We start from the raw sequence: 9,322 nt of genomic DNA, 5'->3' as shown, positions 1-9,322 counted from the left end.
AAAATAACAGATGCTGGAGAGGATGTGGTGAAAAGGGAACACTTCTACACTGTTGGTGGGAGTGTAAACTAGTGCAGCCTCTGTGGAAATCAGTGTGGCGATTCCTAAAAGCTCTAAAAATTGACCTTCCATATGATCCCACAATTCCCCTACTGGGAATATACCCTGAAGAACTCAAATCACTCTATAAAAAAGATACCTGCACACGTTATGTTTATCACAGCATTGTTCACACTAGCAAGATCATGGAACCAACCATGCTGTCCATCAAAAGAAGCCTGGATTTGTAAAATGTGGTACATACACACAATGGAATATTATGCAGTCATAAAAAAGAACAAAATCATGTATGCCACATTTTTAAATCCTTTATAAATAACTAGAGATAGCATTTTTTGAACATTTGCTATGGTCCATTTTTTTAATCTAAACATTTCATATTTAACTTATTTAACCCAATAAAGTATAAACTCTTTTATCTGTTTTTTAGTTAGTATTTACATAAATAATCTAAGGTCACACAATTGTTATATAGTAGAGCCAGGATTGAGCCTGGTTTTAAAGACCTCACTTTTAAATATCAAACTTTAATAATACAAAAAATGATGAGAAAATAAATACTTTATAGTTCTTAAGTTCCTTATAGTACTTATACTTTATAGTATAGTACTTATCAGGCACTATTCTGGCCACTTTGGATATAAAACTCCATCAGTTCCAATAGCAAATGTAATAAGAATGATATAACTATCTGTCATTTATAGCTGAAAAAATTGAGTCACAGAGTTTTAGTAACGTGCTTAAGTTCATACAACTAAATAATAAAGCCAGGATTTAAACTTAGGCAGTACCTTTCCAGGACTTTGCTTTTAACCACTATGCACACTGCATTTTAGGCTTTTAGTAGTTCCTTATTCTAGAGAATAAAGCTAAAATTCATTAGCCTAGTGTGTGTTAACCTAGCATGTGAAGCCTTTCGCAATGTGCTTAATCTTACTAAATTTTCTTCAATTCCCCTTGCTCTGTAAGGTTTACATATATTCTTTCTGATGTATGTCCTCATTCCCTTTACATTCTGTGAGATATCTACCTCATTATTCAAAACATAGGTACCACCTCACTAGAAAAGCCTTTGTGGACCTTTTTCTTCCTACCATGATGCTACAGAGGGAAATATTCTCCAGGGTTCCAAAAGCTGTCCACATACACAGGATGACATTTTCACATTATTGTTACCATCTAATTGTGCACCCATCTATAACTCTAGCACCCAGCAAACCTTTCTTCTTTTATTGAGTTGAGAAAAGACAACTATCATATTTGTCTGCTAAGTCAAAAGTTAAACAATTCTAGAACTGATTTTTTAAAGCCTTTACGTTTGATGGAGAAAAACAATTTCAGTTTTCTCTCTGTTCTTTACTGACCATATAGATCCACACTTCTGTCTCTAATTATGAGTTCTCCAGTAGAAGAAAATTCTAGGAATTGCCACAACTAAGTGTAACAAAGTCATATTCCTTTCCAAAAGGGCCACTTGGTTCAACCCATCAGAGTTATAAGGTTAAATCTCTGTCTTCAAACTTACCTGTGTAATATATTTTTGTAAATATTTTTGTGTAAATAATTTTGGCAGATGCTAAGACTTTGGAGATCAGGACCTCCTCCCCAGATCTGCTGCCACTTTCTCTGAAGAAGCAGTTTACCCGATGAAGTTTGCAAAACTGGAAGACAAATCACATCTAACCTAGAAGGAAACAATCTTCTAATGGGAAAAAAAAAGCATCTGATTGAACTTGATCATTGAACATTATTAAAAGTGGAGTGACCAGCCGGGCTTGGTGGCTCAGCCTGTAATCCCGCACCTTTGGGAGGCTGAGGTAAGTGGATTGCCTGAGCCCGTGGGTTCGAGACCCACCTGGGCAGCGAGACCTCATCTCTACAATAAATCAAAAAATCAGCCGGGCATGGTAGAGCATGCCTGTAATTCTGGCTACTTGAAAGGCTGAGGCAGAAGGATCGCCGGAGCCCAGCAGATCGAGGCTGCGGTGGCCGGGAGCAGCCACTGCACTCCAGTCTGGGCGACAGAGTGAGACTCCAACTCAAAAAAAATAAAAAATAAAAAATAAAAAGTGGAGTGACCATATTTAGCAAATAAAAATTATATGATACTAAATAGTGCATGGGGAATACATTCAATAAAAATTATTCATTATTTATCTAAAATCAAAATCTACCTGAGAGTCTTACATTTCATCTGACAACTCCACTTGAGAGTGAATTACTATAAAAAGATATGGACATATGTGATTTCTCTGACACACTACTCCTGTTATCAAAGTTTCTGAACCTGCCCCATTTCTTATCATAGGTGTCATGGAAACTACAGGACTGCCTTTCTCCAGATACTTTGCTGTCATGTACCTCCTTCAGATGATAACACCAAGTTCAGGTAAGAATCTCTCTCCTACATTTATGAGTCATGTCAATATCAAGCATGCCAGAAAAAGTGAGGACCCAGCAAGAGTGATAAGCCCTTTTGACCATTGTTCCTCAGTTTTAATATACAGCTACATGATGAGAACATGTACTGTAAGACTCAGCTTATAGTTAGGAAAAATTCATTATTTCTAATCAGCAAGTCTATCATGTTCTCAGATTTGCGTTAGCTTCCACAGAGAAAAAATAAGTGAAGAAAACCTAATACTTGTCCTTGATAACCCAATATTTGGATTGAGGTGACACATTTATTTATCACTTATACAGTGAGGAAGTGGTCCAAGCTGTGAATGCATATTGGAATTCGTATGAGTTATGGGTACAGAAGGGCATAAGATAAGCCAAAATGGGATAGACTGAAGGGACCTTGACAAGCAATGAGAATTTGCATTTGTAAGGGAATCTATGCAAAATACAAATGAATATAGTTCATTTAAAGCCATATAAATGGAAAGCCTGAGACGATACATGGCATAAAAGTTTTTAAATTTCTTGGCAAAAGCTGCTTTTTACATGGTAGAAATCTTACTGATGCATATTTATGTGGTATCCGATCTTTGACTAAGAAATATAATACTGCCACAAATATCCTTGCATATATATATATATATATCTTTTTTTTTTTTTTTTTGAGTTGGAGTCTCACTCTGTCACCCAGACTGGAGTGCAGTGACTGCTCCCGGCCACCTCAGCTTCGACTGCTGGGCTCTGGTGATCCTTCCGCCTCAGCCTTCCCAGTAGCTGGAATTACAGGCATGCGCTACCACGCCCGGCTGATTTTTTGATTTATTGTAGAGATGAGGTCTCGCTGCCCAGGCGGGTCTCGAACCCGCGGGCTCAGGCAATTCACTCACCTCAGCCTCCCAAAGGTGCGGGATTACGGGCTGAGCCACCGAGCCTGGCTGCATATATATTTTTTAGCACACCTGGGAGTATGAGTGTAGGAAACATTCCTATGAGTAGAACCACTGGTCAAAGATTATTTTATTGTGATATTAAAAATATTGTTGTGGGTCAAGTGTGATGGCTCATAACTATTACCCCAGTACTTTGGTAGGCCAAGGCAGGAGGATTGCCTGAGCCCAGGAGTTCAAGACAAGCCTGGGCAACATAGCAAAGTGTCATCTCTAAAAAAAATTTTTTTTAAATAGCCCAGCATAGTGACACATCCCTATAGTCCCAGCTCCTTGCATTAGTGTGGAAGAATTGCCTGAGCCCATGAGGTTGAGGCTGCATGACCTGTGATTGTGCCATTGCACTCCAGCATGGGTGACCAAGTAAGACTCTGACTCAAGAAAAAAAATTTATCCTGAAATAGTTATCAATGTACACTTCAACTAACAGCATATATGTCAGATGGGTGTTAGGGGTGTCAGGGCTTTTTATATTTACAAACTGACAGATGAAAAGTAGAATCTCACAGTGATTACATTTTACTTTTTTATTAATGAGTGAATCTGAGTATCTTTTTAAAATTGTATTTCTTTTTCTCTGAATTACTAACATGATTTTACTCCATATTTCCTTTGCATTGTTTTTCTTTGTTTTTTAAAGAATTCTTAAATATTAAGAATTAATTTTTTATCCTTTTTTACCTGTTCTATGTATTTTTGACTAATTATAGCTCAATGGACTTATCTATTAATGATTAGTTAATTGATTAATTATAATGATTAATTATGTTTTGGACTCACATAATTTTTTGCTTTGACTTTTTACTTCATTTTGCAAATTACAAAATTTCTCCCAAGTTTTCATTTACTTTTCTTTCCTTTTTCTCCTCATTTATTTTTTTAATTTTGATAGACCGTATTTTCTAGAGTAGTTTTTGGTTCACATAAAAATTGCACAGAAAATATTTGCAGTTCCCACATAACACAATTCCCTCTTTCCCTGCCCTCTCACACACATATAGTTTCCCCTATTGTTAACCTCTTGCATTAGTGTGGTACATTTATTAAAATTGATGAACCAGTGTCAGCAGATAACTAAAGTTCAATTTTATATTAAGGTTCACTCTTTTGGCTGTAGTATTCTGGGTTTTAACAAATTGTTATATAAATGAGTCAAAGATGGTTATTGTATATTGGCCCTTTGTTGCTCACTTCTTAAAACAGGCTGAGACTCATTAGCTCAAAAGCCACCAACGCTAAACTCAAAACTTTCTGCATCCATTTGTTTTAAATATATCCAAAACAGGCAGATTTTTAGCTTTGTATACCCTGTGAAACTATATCCAACATCTGCTTGTTATAAAGAGCCCAAGCTGCTGCTGCCATCCATCAGAACTCTCCAGTCCAGAGAGTCCCTACTGTACTGTGAAGTGATGTTACCTAGATACAAAACTCTCCTCCATCCCTGGGAGTTTTGGTCCCCTCTCCACTCTGTATAATGGACCTCTGTGCTTCTATAAAGCCTCATGCAGTGAGGACTGTCTTCTTTTTCAACCCTGTCGAAGTGCTGACCAAATAGAAGCTTTTTTGTTACTGCCATCTTGTAGTCTTATCTTTTTACTTGACTATTCCTGACACTGTGTTCTGAAACTTATTAAAGTAGGTATAATGCAACCTTAAGAACATATCAATTTATACAACTCATTAGACATAAAAACTAGTAGAAAGTAATGATTAATTGATTTAACCCTATATATCATTATTATTATTAAATAGATATAAAGGTAAATGTGAAAATTAGCTTGGAATCACTCTATTTGTGATTATTTTGTCTGTTACATATGCATTTGATATAAACCAATAAAATAAAATAACCAATATTTTAGATACATAATTGGTATTTCATTGTTTAAAGAAATAAAATTAACTTCATTAGCAATACTCAAATACTTTAAATTTTAATTTTCAAAGACTTATAAACATAAAATACAATGGAGATTAAACGATTAATTTCACACTCAAAATAATTTTTAACATTTTAATATTAATTTTTTAATCATACATTAATACTTGAGACTCATTTTCTCCCCCAGGGTAAGAAAAACCTGAATTCACTTGATAACCTTTACTAAGTAGCAATATAACAAAGGGACTGGGAGAGATAAGAAAGATATCACATAGGGAAATAGAGAGTACAAGTGTACCAGCAACTATTTTTTCATCCTATCCTCAATGAGTGGGGCAAGGGACAAAAATGAGAGTCTAAAATGTCCCCTCTTCCCATATCTTATTCTGGTTGGGGACTAAACATCATCAAAGAGTTCTGGGTCTCTAAATGGAAAGAATGTCTGTTGTAGCCAAGTTGTTTCAATCAGAAAGAAAAAAATGAAACATTTTAAATTAAGACATTTAGGGCCAGGTGGTGGCAGTTGAAAATATCTTGCTTTTAAGACATCTTGCTGGTAATACCCAAGAGAATTGAGAGATGATATGCTGAACAGAGGACTTATGCAATAACAGAATGTAGAGAATAAAAGAAATAACAAAATTAAACATATGATGGGGGAAACGTTTTCAGAATTAAAGGCAAGAAATATCCAATTCAAGAAGCACCGTGAAGCTTATCCAGAAAAAAAATAATAAACTCATGCATAGATTAATTACAGTTAAAGTATAAAGTCTTAAAAGCAGTCTGAGAGTGGGTACTTTTAAAGCTCAGACCAAAAATTGTTTGTATTCCCCAAAGGTATTTTTTTAAAAATGTTTAAAGCAGTCTGAAAGAACGAATGTTTAGAATGAATGAAATAATATCGCAATTGCAAAAACATGGAACAATGCTGCCCGTTGAAGGTGGACTGTATAAACAAAATGTGGTACATATACACTATGGAATATTAGAAGGACAAATATACGAACTTTGCAGCAACTTGGATGAATTTGGAGTCGATCATACTCAGTGATCTATCACAGAAACAAAGAACAGAGTACCAGAATTGCAACACTGTCTTCCAAAGAGGCTGTACCAGTTTGCGTTCCTACTAGCAGTGTAGAAGTGTTCCTTTTTCTCCACATACTCGCCAGCATCTGTTGTTTGTTTTATTAATGATGGCCATTCTTACAGGGGTTAGGTGGTATCTCAGTGTTGTTTTGATTTGCATTTCTCTGATGATGAGTGAGGCTGAGCACTTTTTCATGTGTTTGTTGGCTGCCCGTATATCTTCTTTTGAGAAGTGTCTATTCATGTCTTTTGCCTACTTTTTAAAGAGGCTGTTTGTTTTTTTCCAATTGACCTTCCATATGACCCAGCAATTCCCCTACTGGGAATATACCCAGAGGAACTCAAATCATTCTACCAAAAAGATATCTGCACATGTATGTTTGTTGCAGCTCTATTCACAATAGCAAAAACATGAAACCAACCATGTTGCCCATCGAAGCTGGACTGGAAAAAAAAAAAAAAAAGTGGTACATATATACGATGGAATATTATGCAGCCACAAAGAAGGACAAATATATGGATTTTGCAGCAACTTGGATGGATTTGGAGTTGATCATACACAGTGATTTATCACAGAAACAACAGAGTTCCATATCTTCTCACTCATAAACGGACCTTGAACAATTATAATGCTGTAAGAAAGCGATTGGCAGTAGTGGGAAACGGTCAGGGGAATAGGGGTGGGATTGGCAGTTGTGGGAAACTGCCAGGGGAGGGAGGGGCATACTTCATCAATAAGGGTACCTGCATGATCAATGTTTGTATACCTAACCCTGAAATGTACCCCACATCTTTATAATAAAAAAAAATTTTTTTTAAGAGTACCATATGTTTTCACTCATAAGTGGACCTTGAACAATTATAATACTATAAGAAAGTGTTTGGCAGTAATGGGAAATTGTCAGGGGAGTGGGGTGGGATTGGCAGTTGAGGGAAACTGCTAGGGGAAGGAAGGGCATACCTCATTAACAAGAGTACCTGCATAATCGATGCTTGCATACCTAACCCTGTTTGTACCCCACATCTTTATAATAAAAAAAAATTTTTTTTAAAGAATGAATGAAAGAATAGAATGGAAGAAAGATAGAACAACTATTAGATTGGTACAGTTTTTTAATAGTAGCAATGGAAACCATATTTTCATATTACTTGAGAGAAGTGATTTTATAAACTACTATTCAAGTCAAGTACAAAATTAAGCTATCTTCAGGAAAGCAATTTGCCCTCAATAAACATAAAGGAGACTCAAAAAATTATCTTTTTTTTTCCTGAGAGAGGACACCTTGTAGTACAGGCTTCTCCCATTAGGCAGGAATTCTAGGACTGCATTGGCATCAGTGTACCAGCTAGCGTTGTTGTGAAAGGCTTCCTTGTGGAAGAAACCTCTTGATTTTGTGGCAAACAGGTGACTGGTTCTTCCACCATGACAACACACCTGCCCACACCGCACTGAGTGTTCAGTAGTTTTTGACCAAAAACAACACGACCTCCATGCCCCACATTCCCTATTCCCTTGATCTTGCACCAAGTGACATTTTTTGTTTCCCCAATGGAAAAAAAGATATTCAAAGGGAAACATTCTGCTGATGTGGAAGAGGTGAAACAAAATGGCAGAAGCACTAAAAGGCATGAAAATGGATGAATTCAAAAACTGTTTTGAGCAGTAGAAAATGTGCCTCGATAGGTGTATTACATCAGAGAGTACTTTGAAGGTGACTGAAGTTTCACCATGTAAGAATAAATACACAATTTTTAATAAATTCTGGTTTGGGGAGGGTCCCCTTTGTGTGTGTGTGTGTGTGTGTGTGTGTGTGTGTGTGTGTGTGTGTGTAGACAGAGAGACAGACACAGATAGACATAGAGAAAGAGAAAGAGAGAGAGTCAAATAAAAAGTGTGCTCTGACTCATACTCTCCCACCTTTTGATTACCGTTTCCCTTCCCAGAACAATTCATGATGAATGGCTTAGAGGGGCCAGTCTTGGTTCCACTGGGTGGGGAAGTTGAGCTGAGTTGCCAGTTGTCTCCACCACAGAGCGCACAACACATGGAGATATGCTGGTTCCAGGACCGCTACACACAACCTGTTCATCTGTACAAGAATGGTAAAGACTTGTATGGAGAAACTGCTTCGAAGTATGTAGAGTGGACAGAGCTCCTGAAAGAAGCCATTGGAGAAGGTAAAGTGACCCTAAGGATCCTTAATGTTGGAGTTGATGATGATGGGCGTACCACTGCCTCTTCAGAGATGGTGATTTCCATGAAGAAGCCATCACAGAAGTGAAGGTCACAGGTGAGACTGGATCCCTCCGAGGTTTCTATGCACCCATGATTCTCAACCCATCTGAGGCTGAGTATCAGGAAAATTCTCAGTGTTCCTGATTATGTTCATATTACTTGGTTTGGATAGCAAATTCAAATGCGTGCATTTAGTTTTTGAACTGGGAAGAATGGAAGATCAAGGACAAAAATGATTTCTATGCAAATATCCACTCTCTCAGTAGCTACTATCTTTTAACAATATCTACCTAAAGTGTTAAATTTCTAGATGATTACAGAATCCCTTTCATTCTTTCAGTTATTTTAATACTTTCAATTATTTCTGGTGTTCAAGTAAAACTTAAGTAAAAAGTACTTGAATCTTTATGACAGTCTTCTTAATAATTCTTATTCTCACTTCTCCCTGATTTGGTTTACTGACTATTTAATTCCAGGTTCATTTTCCTATTTCAAAAAGTCTTCATCTACAATCTTCAGTACCCTCCAATACATACTTATGCTACTACATGCTATATGCAGATATATAGCATTTAAGTTGATAGCCTCACCCTTGAAGTACTCTAACAGAGAAATGGAGGGGAGATGGAGGACTTGAAGTAAGCTGAAGGCTTCCCAAATGTGAGGACACACGTGGAGGACTCTAGGCCCACTCATACT

General features: G+C 36.7%; 1 pseudogene; it reads left to right on the top strand.

Moving 5' to 3' along the window:
• The first annotated feature begins 2,373 nt into the window (after positions 1 to 2,373).
• Positions 2,374 to 8,767, top strand: LOC103254200 (annotated as a pseudogene).
• Positions 8,768 to 9,322: the final 555 nt, after the last annotated feature.

The sequence above is a fragment of the Carlito syrichta genome, unplaced genomic scaffold (genome assembly GCF_000164805.1).
Source record: "Carlito syrichta isolate Samal-C Ts95f unplaced genomic scaffold, Tarsius_syrichta-2.0.1 Scaffold273044, whole genome shotgun sequence".
NCBI lineage: Eukaryota > Metazoa > Chordata > Mammalia > Primates > Tarsiidae > Carlito > Carlito syrichta.
This window is presented reverse-complemented; position numbering and strand designations above follow the sequence as displayed.